The 10,519-nt window shown below is 33.9% G+C and overlaps 1 long non-coding RNA gene across 1 annotated transcript; it reads right to left on the bottom strand.

The window, feature by feature from the left end:
• Positions 1 to 933: 933 nt before the first annotated feature.
• Positions 934 to 6,105, bottom strand: LOC128220756 (uncharacterized). The gene is made up of 3 exons (XR_008258848.1): positions 6,073 to 6,105; positions 2,808 to 2,995; positions 934 to 2,368 (listed from the first exon to the last, which is right to left on the bottom strand). It is a non-coding gene; the product is annotated as an uncharacterized LOC128220756 (long non-coding RNA).
• Positions 6,106 to 10,519: the final 4,414 nt, after the last annotated feature.

The following is a 10,519-nucleotide window of genomic DNA, read 5'->3' as shown; positions in this document are numbered from 1 at the left end:
CATCTTTTCATGCTTTCCAAGATCAAATCTGTATTGCTTTGAAAGTTTCACGGATACGCTTATGATCTGCAGTATTCCTTACAAGATTTGAGACAACTGTTTATTGTTATTGTAGCTGTAATTGTTTTATCTAATCATAGGAATATATAATATGTTATCTTTTTATACTTAACAACGATACGTTAATAACGTTTTTTTATACTTTAACGAAGTTCTGAACAATCGGTCATGGTCTTAAAACAAATTAACATTAACTTGAAGATAGCTATCTATAATTCACGGCCCGACAATTAATTGTAATTATTTCCCTTTGAATAACTACCGTTAATAATACGTTTTCAAATACTTGTTTTAATTACTTGAAGACAAAGGGGGCTTTTAAAGTCTTATTGTTTCGTTGTTACTATTGCAATATTTTGAGTGTAGGCTGCTATTTATCTGAATTGTTATTGTGATTGAGTTGAAATGTCCACAAGTGACTTCAGGTCATGGTGCAATCATGTTGCGTAACGCTTGGTTGAATTCAATTTATTTTTTACCTTTTTGAAAGTAGTAATAAGGTTAAAGTTGTTTGCAAACCATTGGCATGAACGACTAAGAAATTACTCTGAGTACTTGTGTTCGAATAGGAATTTCTTTTGAAAAAACTTAATTGTCAAGTTGGTGTGTATTTTGCTGTTCTACAGACATTATTGATTATTTCTATTCGATATCGTTCAATGTATTTATTTACCATCTCCCTGAAAAGCCGCATCCGGTTAAAAATAAACATGTGGTGAACAACCTATGATGTGCATTTAAATGAAACACTTCTCCAATGAAGAAACTTTCCAACATACCTTTTTATAACATTGAATCAGGTAGATGTTACCAGTCGTTATCATTGTGTAGAAATATTAAAATGAAAAACTACAGAAACAAGCTCAGTAGCCGAAAGTTTAAGCATTAATCCCGTTTAATTGCAAAGGGTAAACGCCAAAAATATAAAACACAAACACAAGAATTCTCAAACCAGAAACATGGAACAACAGCACAAAACTCAACAAACAACACAGTACAAATTTACTATATGAAAATAGGTGTGTGAATCAAGGATAGTACCGCCTTGGAACGGTCAGTAAAATGTAAATTAACTGCGGGCTTAAACCAGTTTGTGTGTAAGTTAAAGTCTTAAAATTGAAAGAATTAAGAAATGTAAATAGTTAGTGGTGTTTGTGTCACTTTGTGTTCAAAATGCTTTCTTAAAGGTCGTTGTTACACTCGTAACATACACGTGCCCCATCTTTAATGTTGACATCTATCTTTACACGGTCGAGTCATGAATCGAACCAGCCGACAGCCACATTGCAATGATCGCTGTCTAATTTTCCTTCAGCAGTCTTATATGACTGGTTGTCATGCATTTTTGCATAAATTGGCTCGTTCTAAGACAAAAAAAAATAAAACAAAGTTGTCAAAACGTTCAAACTGTGGGAGTGCAGCTTTTAAAATGAAAGCGCTGAAAGCTCCTGGATATTCACTATATTACAAATCAACCGATCACTCGTTTGAAGGTCAAGCCGTTATCCCATGCATGTATTTCTTTCCGCATCCGACGTCAGCATATTTTTGAAACGTATATTTTTAAACCGACCCCTAGTTCACGTGCCCGCAAAGAACTAGGACAACTATATTTCCAGGTAGAAATGTCACCTGCTTTCATATTATATGTCGCAAAGGTCACTTCTTTTACCGTTATGAATTCTTGTTATACAGTATAAAATAGAAATTAAATAGAATAACTCATGAAGGATAAACGTTAAAATTGAATAGAGATAAATGGAAACGTTTAACATGACATAACAACATGATTTGCCTTAAAATAAATAAAACATTAGTACTGTAACATAGAAATAAAAATAAAAAATAGTATAAAATACATTGACAACCTTAGCATGCCCGTGAAATTAGATCAACTTAACAAAAGGATTGATGATGTCAAAGGCACATGTAACTGTCAGTCTGTTCATTTACAACATGATATATTTTTCGTACGTATTATTTTGTACCTCAAAAATAAAAACAGTTTTCAAACATTTGACGGTTCTGCTTTCATTGATTAGCTGCGATTACCTCATTTCAAATTCAAACAACATTTAAATAAAAATATAAAAAAAAACTTTTATATAAATAAGGATTACAGATATATTGATAGTTTTATAAGTAAGCCACAATTAAGACATCCCAAGTTTACATATCTGTTGGTTCAGTCAGTTTTTTTAGTTCAATTCCACCGATGTTAAATTAACGCTGCGACTACAGTTTGTCTAGTTGATGGAGGGTTCCGAATCGGCCGTTGTGTGAGGTTGTTTCTTCTCTTTCGTTGTATCTGCAATGCACGAACACATTTTAATACATTTATTTCATAAAAAGTGAATTTTAAACAAATGCCTTAGATGTTTTATGATTTGCCTGAACAGACAGTACATAAAAGGATTTTGTTTCAGGTACCCTAGTTGTATAGTTCTTCTAATGCACTCATATCAAATTCACAGATTATGTTAAGGGAGTGGACGACAGTCATTATTATCTAGATGCAATAATATTTGAATCGTTAATACGGTTTAGTTCCAACCGGCTATTGCACAAGTGAAATCGATAGATGAAAAACACTTAAAATAAACGTCATGCAAGTAACATCAGTGTTAACAAAAAAGTTCGACGACTTTCAAACTTATTATTTTCTGAACAGGTTCAACACATATGACTATGTTTCATTTATTCTTATGTTACTCAAGATACTTGTTATCACAAATGTGCTTATTCACCATCATCTGTGCCACTCCTCACCCACCATACGAGAAATACTACGGCCCCAATAACAATAAGACTTCCGACGCAAATCAGAACGATTCCCCATGGTGGTATTCCATCGGGGGAAGCGGAGTTACCCCCAACGTCTACGAACGATCCTCCCACTCCAACGACTTCAACTGCCGCGTCGCCTGCTTGAGAACTAAATAAAAGAAAATGTTAAGGAGGTCTCATCATCATCATCATCATCATCATCATCATCATTAATGGAAGGGTATTAAGGCAAACATTACACATTTCTTTCTGACTTGTCCATCTTGCTTTATTCGATACTTGAGCAACTTTAGAGATAGCTTTGCGAAGGTGGTACTTCAAATATACATCTTTCATTACATTGTGTTTTTTTTTAATTCGCGATATTTCATCGATTATTAGTTCAAAACAGAGCATGTAAGCAAACAATTTGCAACATGCCACAAAGAGACACGCAAACAGCTCGGTTTACTAACTGACGGGAGTCTTGATAATTTACGAGTAGTGCTGCTTTGTCAATCAATTATTCCCTTGATTAAAATTGCACCATTTGTGTATAGACTAGTACCCTTCCTTACCCTTCGTTAAATAAACAAAGTGCATGTTTGAAATAAAACATCCGATTTGTTGTCCAATGCTAGACACTTGAATGTTGATACATGGAGCGCATGTTTGGACCCCGCATTGCCACGAAAACTAATCGTCTTCAAGGAGGAATGTAAACAAGAGGTACGTATGACAATGCACTACCATTTTGCGTTTATGAACAAACAATCGCTGCAATACAGGAGGCGACCAGTATATAGAGAGCTATCTAATTTCTTATGCATTTATCAGCACATCTTTATAATAACGATTAATCTGGCATGGCATTGTATGACTTAAATAGATATATGGACGAACAATGTGACAATGCACGTATTGTCCGAGCTATCAAAATGCATGTTTTTAATTAGAACATTTAAGAACGTTTTTTGTCAAATCGCAATATATACATACGAGGTGTTTGTAATGTTTTGAAAATGTGTTTATATATGGAAAGGTTCTCACGCGAAGTTAGACACGCGATATATGCATTTATTGTAGAATGTTTGTGATGTATACTACAATGATGGATACTTTGACATCATTTCAGTATACCACATATGGGTTTGACAGCGCAGTTGGTTTAAAAACGACGTAATGTCAATCATATTTGCCCTAATCCCCACTTCACTGTGTGGGAATGGACACCGGATATAGCTCGAAAATGATAAGTAAACAGACAATTATGCAGTTGTTTTTCTTTACCAGAGGTAGGATCTTGCAGTATTAACGCATATCTACCATATCCACAAAATAAGCAAGTGTCTGAACTAATAGCTGAATGCTAAATTTGGCCTATGGTATTTTTTTAAAGTGTTTACGAATAAGCAGACCTCAAAAAATGTTTCCTCAAATCAATATGATCACGTTAAAACTTACAGAATTTAGACAAATATTGTTATTTTTAGGAAATATATCGAATAAATAAGAAATCTGAATCGAAGGATTTCACAAGCATCAGCTCAACTATTTTTATTGTAAGAAACAGCAATGTAACTTTTAAACTGTTAAAGATATGCCCTTAGAAATGTTCACAGTACTGTATTGGGGATAGCCTTATTATTAATCAGGGATAGTTTAAAAATTAATTATGTGTCCTGGTGATAACATGTAAAATGGGACAAAAATTGACAGAAACACTGTTAATATATAATATACTTTCAAATAATCTGCAAAAAGTGAGAGCACAAAATTGTAAGAAATTATTGAGCAAACTTTAGTTAACAATGAATTTGATCCATTCTCTCTTAGATGAACGTATATATGCAAGCTGCTTAAATATCAGGATTGGACACAATACATACTTTCTCACTGAAGTGAACGAGCAGAGACCATTATTCTGTTCTATGTATTAGCAACATCGACCCAAGCTTAGAAAAATTTGATCGCAATATCTCATTCCCTACTGATGACTTTCTGTTTGCAAAAACGTACCTACTTGATTGAAAAAGCAGTAATATATATATATATATGAATAGACCTTGACCTTTATTTGCTTAAACTATCCCCAGTACACTGCCAGGTCAGTAAAAGGTATGGATATCTCCATAATAACATAATATATCGTATTGATATCTTTCACATAAATATATAATATAATTACAATGAAATCTCTCGATTCAGTTTTTATTCTTATTTTCAATTTGCTGATTTATGTTTGAAATCGTACCACATAAATGAACATTTGTGAGCGATCATGCAACTTTCGGCGAGAATTGGGCTATTATACAAAAGAGGAGACACATTTCCATCTTATTCGTATATTGCACAGTATCAAGTTATTCAAAACTCTTCGATTTTGATAAATATATCACCATAAATTACAACAAATGATAGAAAAATTTCCATGTGTCAAAGTCAAACGCTTATCGATTTATCACTTGTTGAGCTATATCCGGTGTCCGTTCCTTCACAATGCACTTGTGCATATCTTCATCACTGTTGTTATAATGTGAGCAAAACATTGAAGCGATGACCATGACAACCATACCGTAATGGGGTAAATCACTTATATAGAATTGTCTGACAGGCCTTTTGGTATGGTAATTTGAATGAGGAATGTATTGCATGATATATCCTGGCACATATTAAAGAACCAGGATAGCTATAACCATGGTTACAATCTGTCGGTGCACTATGTTGCACGGTGCAAATTTTTACAAGACCGATACTGGTGAAGTTCAAAGTGCATTACACCTGCTTTATTCGGATATGCTCCATTCAATACTTTTTTTGTAAAAATGCTTTGTCTTATTCTAATATGGCAACTTAACTAACTTAAAATGTTAGACTTAGACCAAAACTACCAACTTAAATAACGTAAAATGTTAGACTTAGACCAAAACTGTAACTCAGAGAAACATGGAAATGGGTTTTATATAATTTAAGAAATAGAGAATGGATATGGGTTTCGTGAGTGATTTTGACTTTGTTTTACCTCATTGTAAAAGCTCTAAAACCAGTTTTTCAATAATATAAATAAATTTAGAGTCAGAAAACATTAGTGGAATTTTGATTTTAATGGGAAGCAGAATTCACAACATTCAAGACATTCAAAATATCCATGTCCTTCGAAACATTCACGACATTGACAACATTTGCAATATACAGAGCATCAATAAAACTCATAAAGGTTGTATTTGGCAAACCAAGCATACTTACGGAGGCCGTTTGGCGTCACATCTTGCAACCGGACCTTCACATAGAATAAAAAGAAATAAGAAGTATTAAAGTGGTAATGCAAGAGTCAGTTGAATTAACTGTTTAAATATGCATGTACATATTACTATCACAGTCATCGGGACTACACCCGTAAGCTAACTTTTCGAATAGCGATTTGTGACTGTCAGATAATTAAAAAACAAACAAATTCTATTTAAGGATACGAAACGAAAGCATAGGTAACAGTACGTCCGTCTGAAAACGTCCAAAGGAAATTTAATGTATGTATATAATGGGTACATCGTTGATGACTGATCTATGCCAAATAGTGCAAAATAGTGAACCGTTACTCGGGAAACATACCCTTTTAAGAGCATGGCGATACTATTAGAGAAGCAGCGTTTAAGCTCAGTTTGTTAGCTTGCTTTACGAGCCATCACTTGCTTTGATTGTAATAAAAATAGAGGCTTTAATACCACTTTTTGGCGGAAGCGGAAACTCTCAAAGGGGTTTCGAAAGTTTGGGTTGGGGAAGGAGAATTACAGAGGATAGAAGTTAAGAAAAAAATCATCGCCCAGTACAGCTATAGGAAAATCATTTACGCCTTTCGACTAAAACCGAATGCAACGTTATAAAATTTCAAGCGGTATGAAAACGGTCCAACAGACGTCCGCAAAGTAAAGCAGCGGTTGGACAGAGAAACTGTAAAGATCCGTGAGGCTATGCAGAAAAATTCATTTCTAGGTACTACTTTGGGAAAACGCCAATAGCAAAGGGGAGTTTGTCAAGCTCAACTAACAATAATTCATTCTTAAGTCTTGTACTACTATTCATCATGATTATCTCTTCCGAGTCTGACACTGTCAATGTCAACCAAACATATGTCTTAGTGAGCTACTAATCGTGTTTATTTCTGAAGTATTTACAAGAAAGAATTGTAGAATAGCTCGTGTTCACCACATGTGCATACATAACTATGATAACATAAAAAATATTTTAATTTTAATGGAATAATATAGTTACTATTTAACTGCTATGACCCATGTTTTGCTCTGCTTGTAATTGTGCGTGCTACAATTTATTAAGTCAATCCATTGAAAACTGTAGACGTTGTTTTGGTAGACATATGACGGATTGACGAACAGAGGGCCATACAGCCACAGTGCCTCCTAAATATTTCGTTTTGCAGGGAAAGAGTTATTGAGAATAACAACTGTCTTTGTCATTAGAACATAAGATATGCTTCTTTCATACAAATTATTATTAAACATTTTGATCTGATTACTTGATTATATTGATCGTGTCTTATTTTAGTATATGCGAGCGCATTTATTAAACAGTATTTGCTATTAATCTATTAAACATAAACATTGGCTAAATATGTAATATTTGACAAGAAGTAGTATTATGAATACTCTAAAATGTATTCAAAGAGACACAGTAGATATGTCTTCTACGAATTCTAAGTCAGGGAAGATCACATCTAATTTTAAATATCTTTTCATTATAATTATGAACAATGGTGATGGCAACAAAAATGCGACACTATAGGTTTAATCGTTTTGTAAGGATTTGGATGCTAAGAATAAATAAGCAGTGTCCACAAAACGAAAGGATCCCCCTTGTATACATTTGATCAACATAAAGGCTTTGTCTGTATTGTACGGTATGGGTGATTGTAGGAGCCGTTTTCGAATTTATTTAAAAATTAAATATCTGTACTTCCTCGTCTTAGAGACTTTTGGCTATCACAAAATCCCGGTCCGCCATATTCCGTACAATGATTTGTTTGCCTATTTCAGGATGTTTGAACGTGCAAAAAGTGGTTTTAACGGTCAAAACACAAATCGTACATATAGTAAAGGAATAAATATTGTTCAGGTTCATTAAACAACATTATATCAATCACTCTCGTTGGCACGATTTTTCAATGTAGTATTGTGGGGAAAGCCGGAGTACCCGGTGGAAACCCACTTGTCTGGCTTGGTGACCACAAACCAAACTCACCTGCGCCCAGACTGGGATTCGAACCCGGGTCGCCTAGGTGAGAAGCAAATGTGCTAACCTTGCAAACCGGACATAACTTGACCCTTTAACAATACCAAATATTGTTTTATTCTTAGATATTCGCATTTATCGGTTTATTAAAACCAGTATTAATTTATTTTTCACTGTTTCAGACACACCTGTAGCATCAAGTAAGTGATATTTCAAACCGAACTCATTCTTTGTCAAATAAAACCCTTTAATGAACATAAACCTGCATTGACTTTGAAAAGATAGGACGCATATTTAATTGTTTGTCAATTCGTTTCGTTTTACAAATCTGTTTAGAGGCTAATTATTAGAGCAAATGATGAAACAAAACATACAACATACACCTTAATATGTTCAGCTGCCAGTTTAGTTAATGGTTTGGTCAAAATCTTCTTAAATGTATATTGATTGGTCATTATTCATCCGATAATAACCACTAGCCAAACAAATCGTTTTAAAGCGACTGTCCGCAAATCGGGCAAATTAGCCATGAAAAAAAAAAAATTCATCTATGTGTTGATAAGCATTCCTGACTGACGAATCCAAAAAAAAATTGGTTCAAATCGACCTAGAAATGAGTTTTTCGTGTCATTTTCAATATCTCTTCTTAACAATCGGCCCCCGAGAGTTAACGGTTATATAAATAGAAAAAACAGTGGGATTCCAAAGTTCTTGCGCATGCGCAGGGCGATACTATTTCCCGGTCTCTCCTCGTAAAATCCGGTCTCATCCGGTCTCATAATTCCCGGTTCATAACTTATGGCCCCAGGCAACGGATTGTGTTGCTGATGTTTATAACACGATTTTGACAATCTTATTTGTTTTTATATGTAACAAAATGGTATAAAATATATAAACATTATGTCTTAATTTATGCAATTTGTTATAGGTATACACTATTTATGCAATTCGTGTTAAAGGTGTAGAGAAAGATGCGATGCAGTACAAATGCTCATGTTTTTTGCATAAAAGATTGAGGACGGCTAGAGTATGAAGTAACTTAGAATTGCACCTTTTAAATTATGTTATGTTATGTTATTGTTCTTCCTTTTATGTTTACCCCCCCCCCCCCCCCGACATAAAAATTTTTAAGCATAAATGATTACAATTGAAAAATTCCATGTTTGCATATCCGACTCATATCTGATTTACATGTAGTCAAGCATTGTTATTTTTTGTATTACTATTATCAATAGTATACTTATAACTGAATTTAATATGAAAAAAACACACACTCAATGTGTTTGTTATTCATTACATTAATTTCAGTACATGTGCATATTTCATGTTTTTATCTTTGCCTAAATTTATTTTATGTTTTATTGATATAAAATTTGAAATAAATAGTGACATAATTATCATCTATTATCTAATGTTTTAATCAACTGTATTCTTTTGTTATCCTATTACCCCCCGCGGTCATTAACACCTTTTTGATCACGCCCGATAGCTACTATAAAACAGAGACCGGAGGAGACCGGGACCGGATGAGACCGGGACCGGGAAATAGTATCGCCCCCAAGAGTAGTCGGAAAAACCGTAGACCTACTTTCTCTTTTGCCGTCTAAAAATAGCAACTTTCGGCAATTTTCAATTTGTTAAATCTAAGTTATTAAAGCGATTTTTTAAAAAATAATTGCGGTTCAGTCGGTCTGAAACAATGTGGAACTTATTAAAAACTTTTGAAATACGGTTACTTTTGCGGACTGTCGCTTTAATGAGTCAACCAGCCAGAAGATAAAATAAACTTATAAATGATATACAGTTGGCTGCAGGTTTATTTGGGCAAGAGTTTAAAAGGTTTAAGAGACTTCGCACATGTTTGCGTATACTAATAAAGCCATCTATGGCAAAATTATGGCTTATTGCAACATAGATTATTTGTACGATTATTCATATCTAAGTTTTATGAAAGATTATTATTGAAGCACGCGTTTAGATATTGCCAAAAACAAGTTATTAATATTGTGTATGCTATGTTTTAAAATTATAATTCCAACTTAATATATGTGTATATTGGTTGCTTCAAAGACTGTTCAGGACTTGATCGCCCCCTTAACGGTGACGTTACATACAGCAATAGAACAAACATTGGAAGTATAGCAGCGTTTGCCTGTGCGTTAGGGTACAAAGTGCAGGGGCCGAAACTAAGAAATTGCTCCATTAGCGGACAGTGGCTGCCCGAAAACGGTACAACTTGTGAACGTCGAGGTAATTGTTTTTGAACTATTTAATAAAGCATTGACAGTCTTTTATCTGACCTATTAAACCGAGACAATAGTAGAAGCCTACAATATGACACATACATTTACAATACAGTTTATTACCCAATGCCCTATATAAATGTAATTCACTATTTCGAATGTTTTACAAATAGTTATCAACATTACAATGTTTTGAACTGTTGACC

The sequence above is a fragment of the Mya arenaria genome, chromosome 15, assembly GCF_026914265.1.
Source record: "Mya arenaria isolate MELC-2E11 chromosome 15, ASM2691426v1".
Lineage (NCBI taxonomy): Eukaryota > Metazoa > Mollusca > Bivalvia > Myida > Myidae > Mya > Mya arenaria.
The sequence above is the reverse complement of the archived record's forward strand: the minus strand, read 5'-3'. Positions and strand labels throughout refer to the sequence as shown.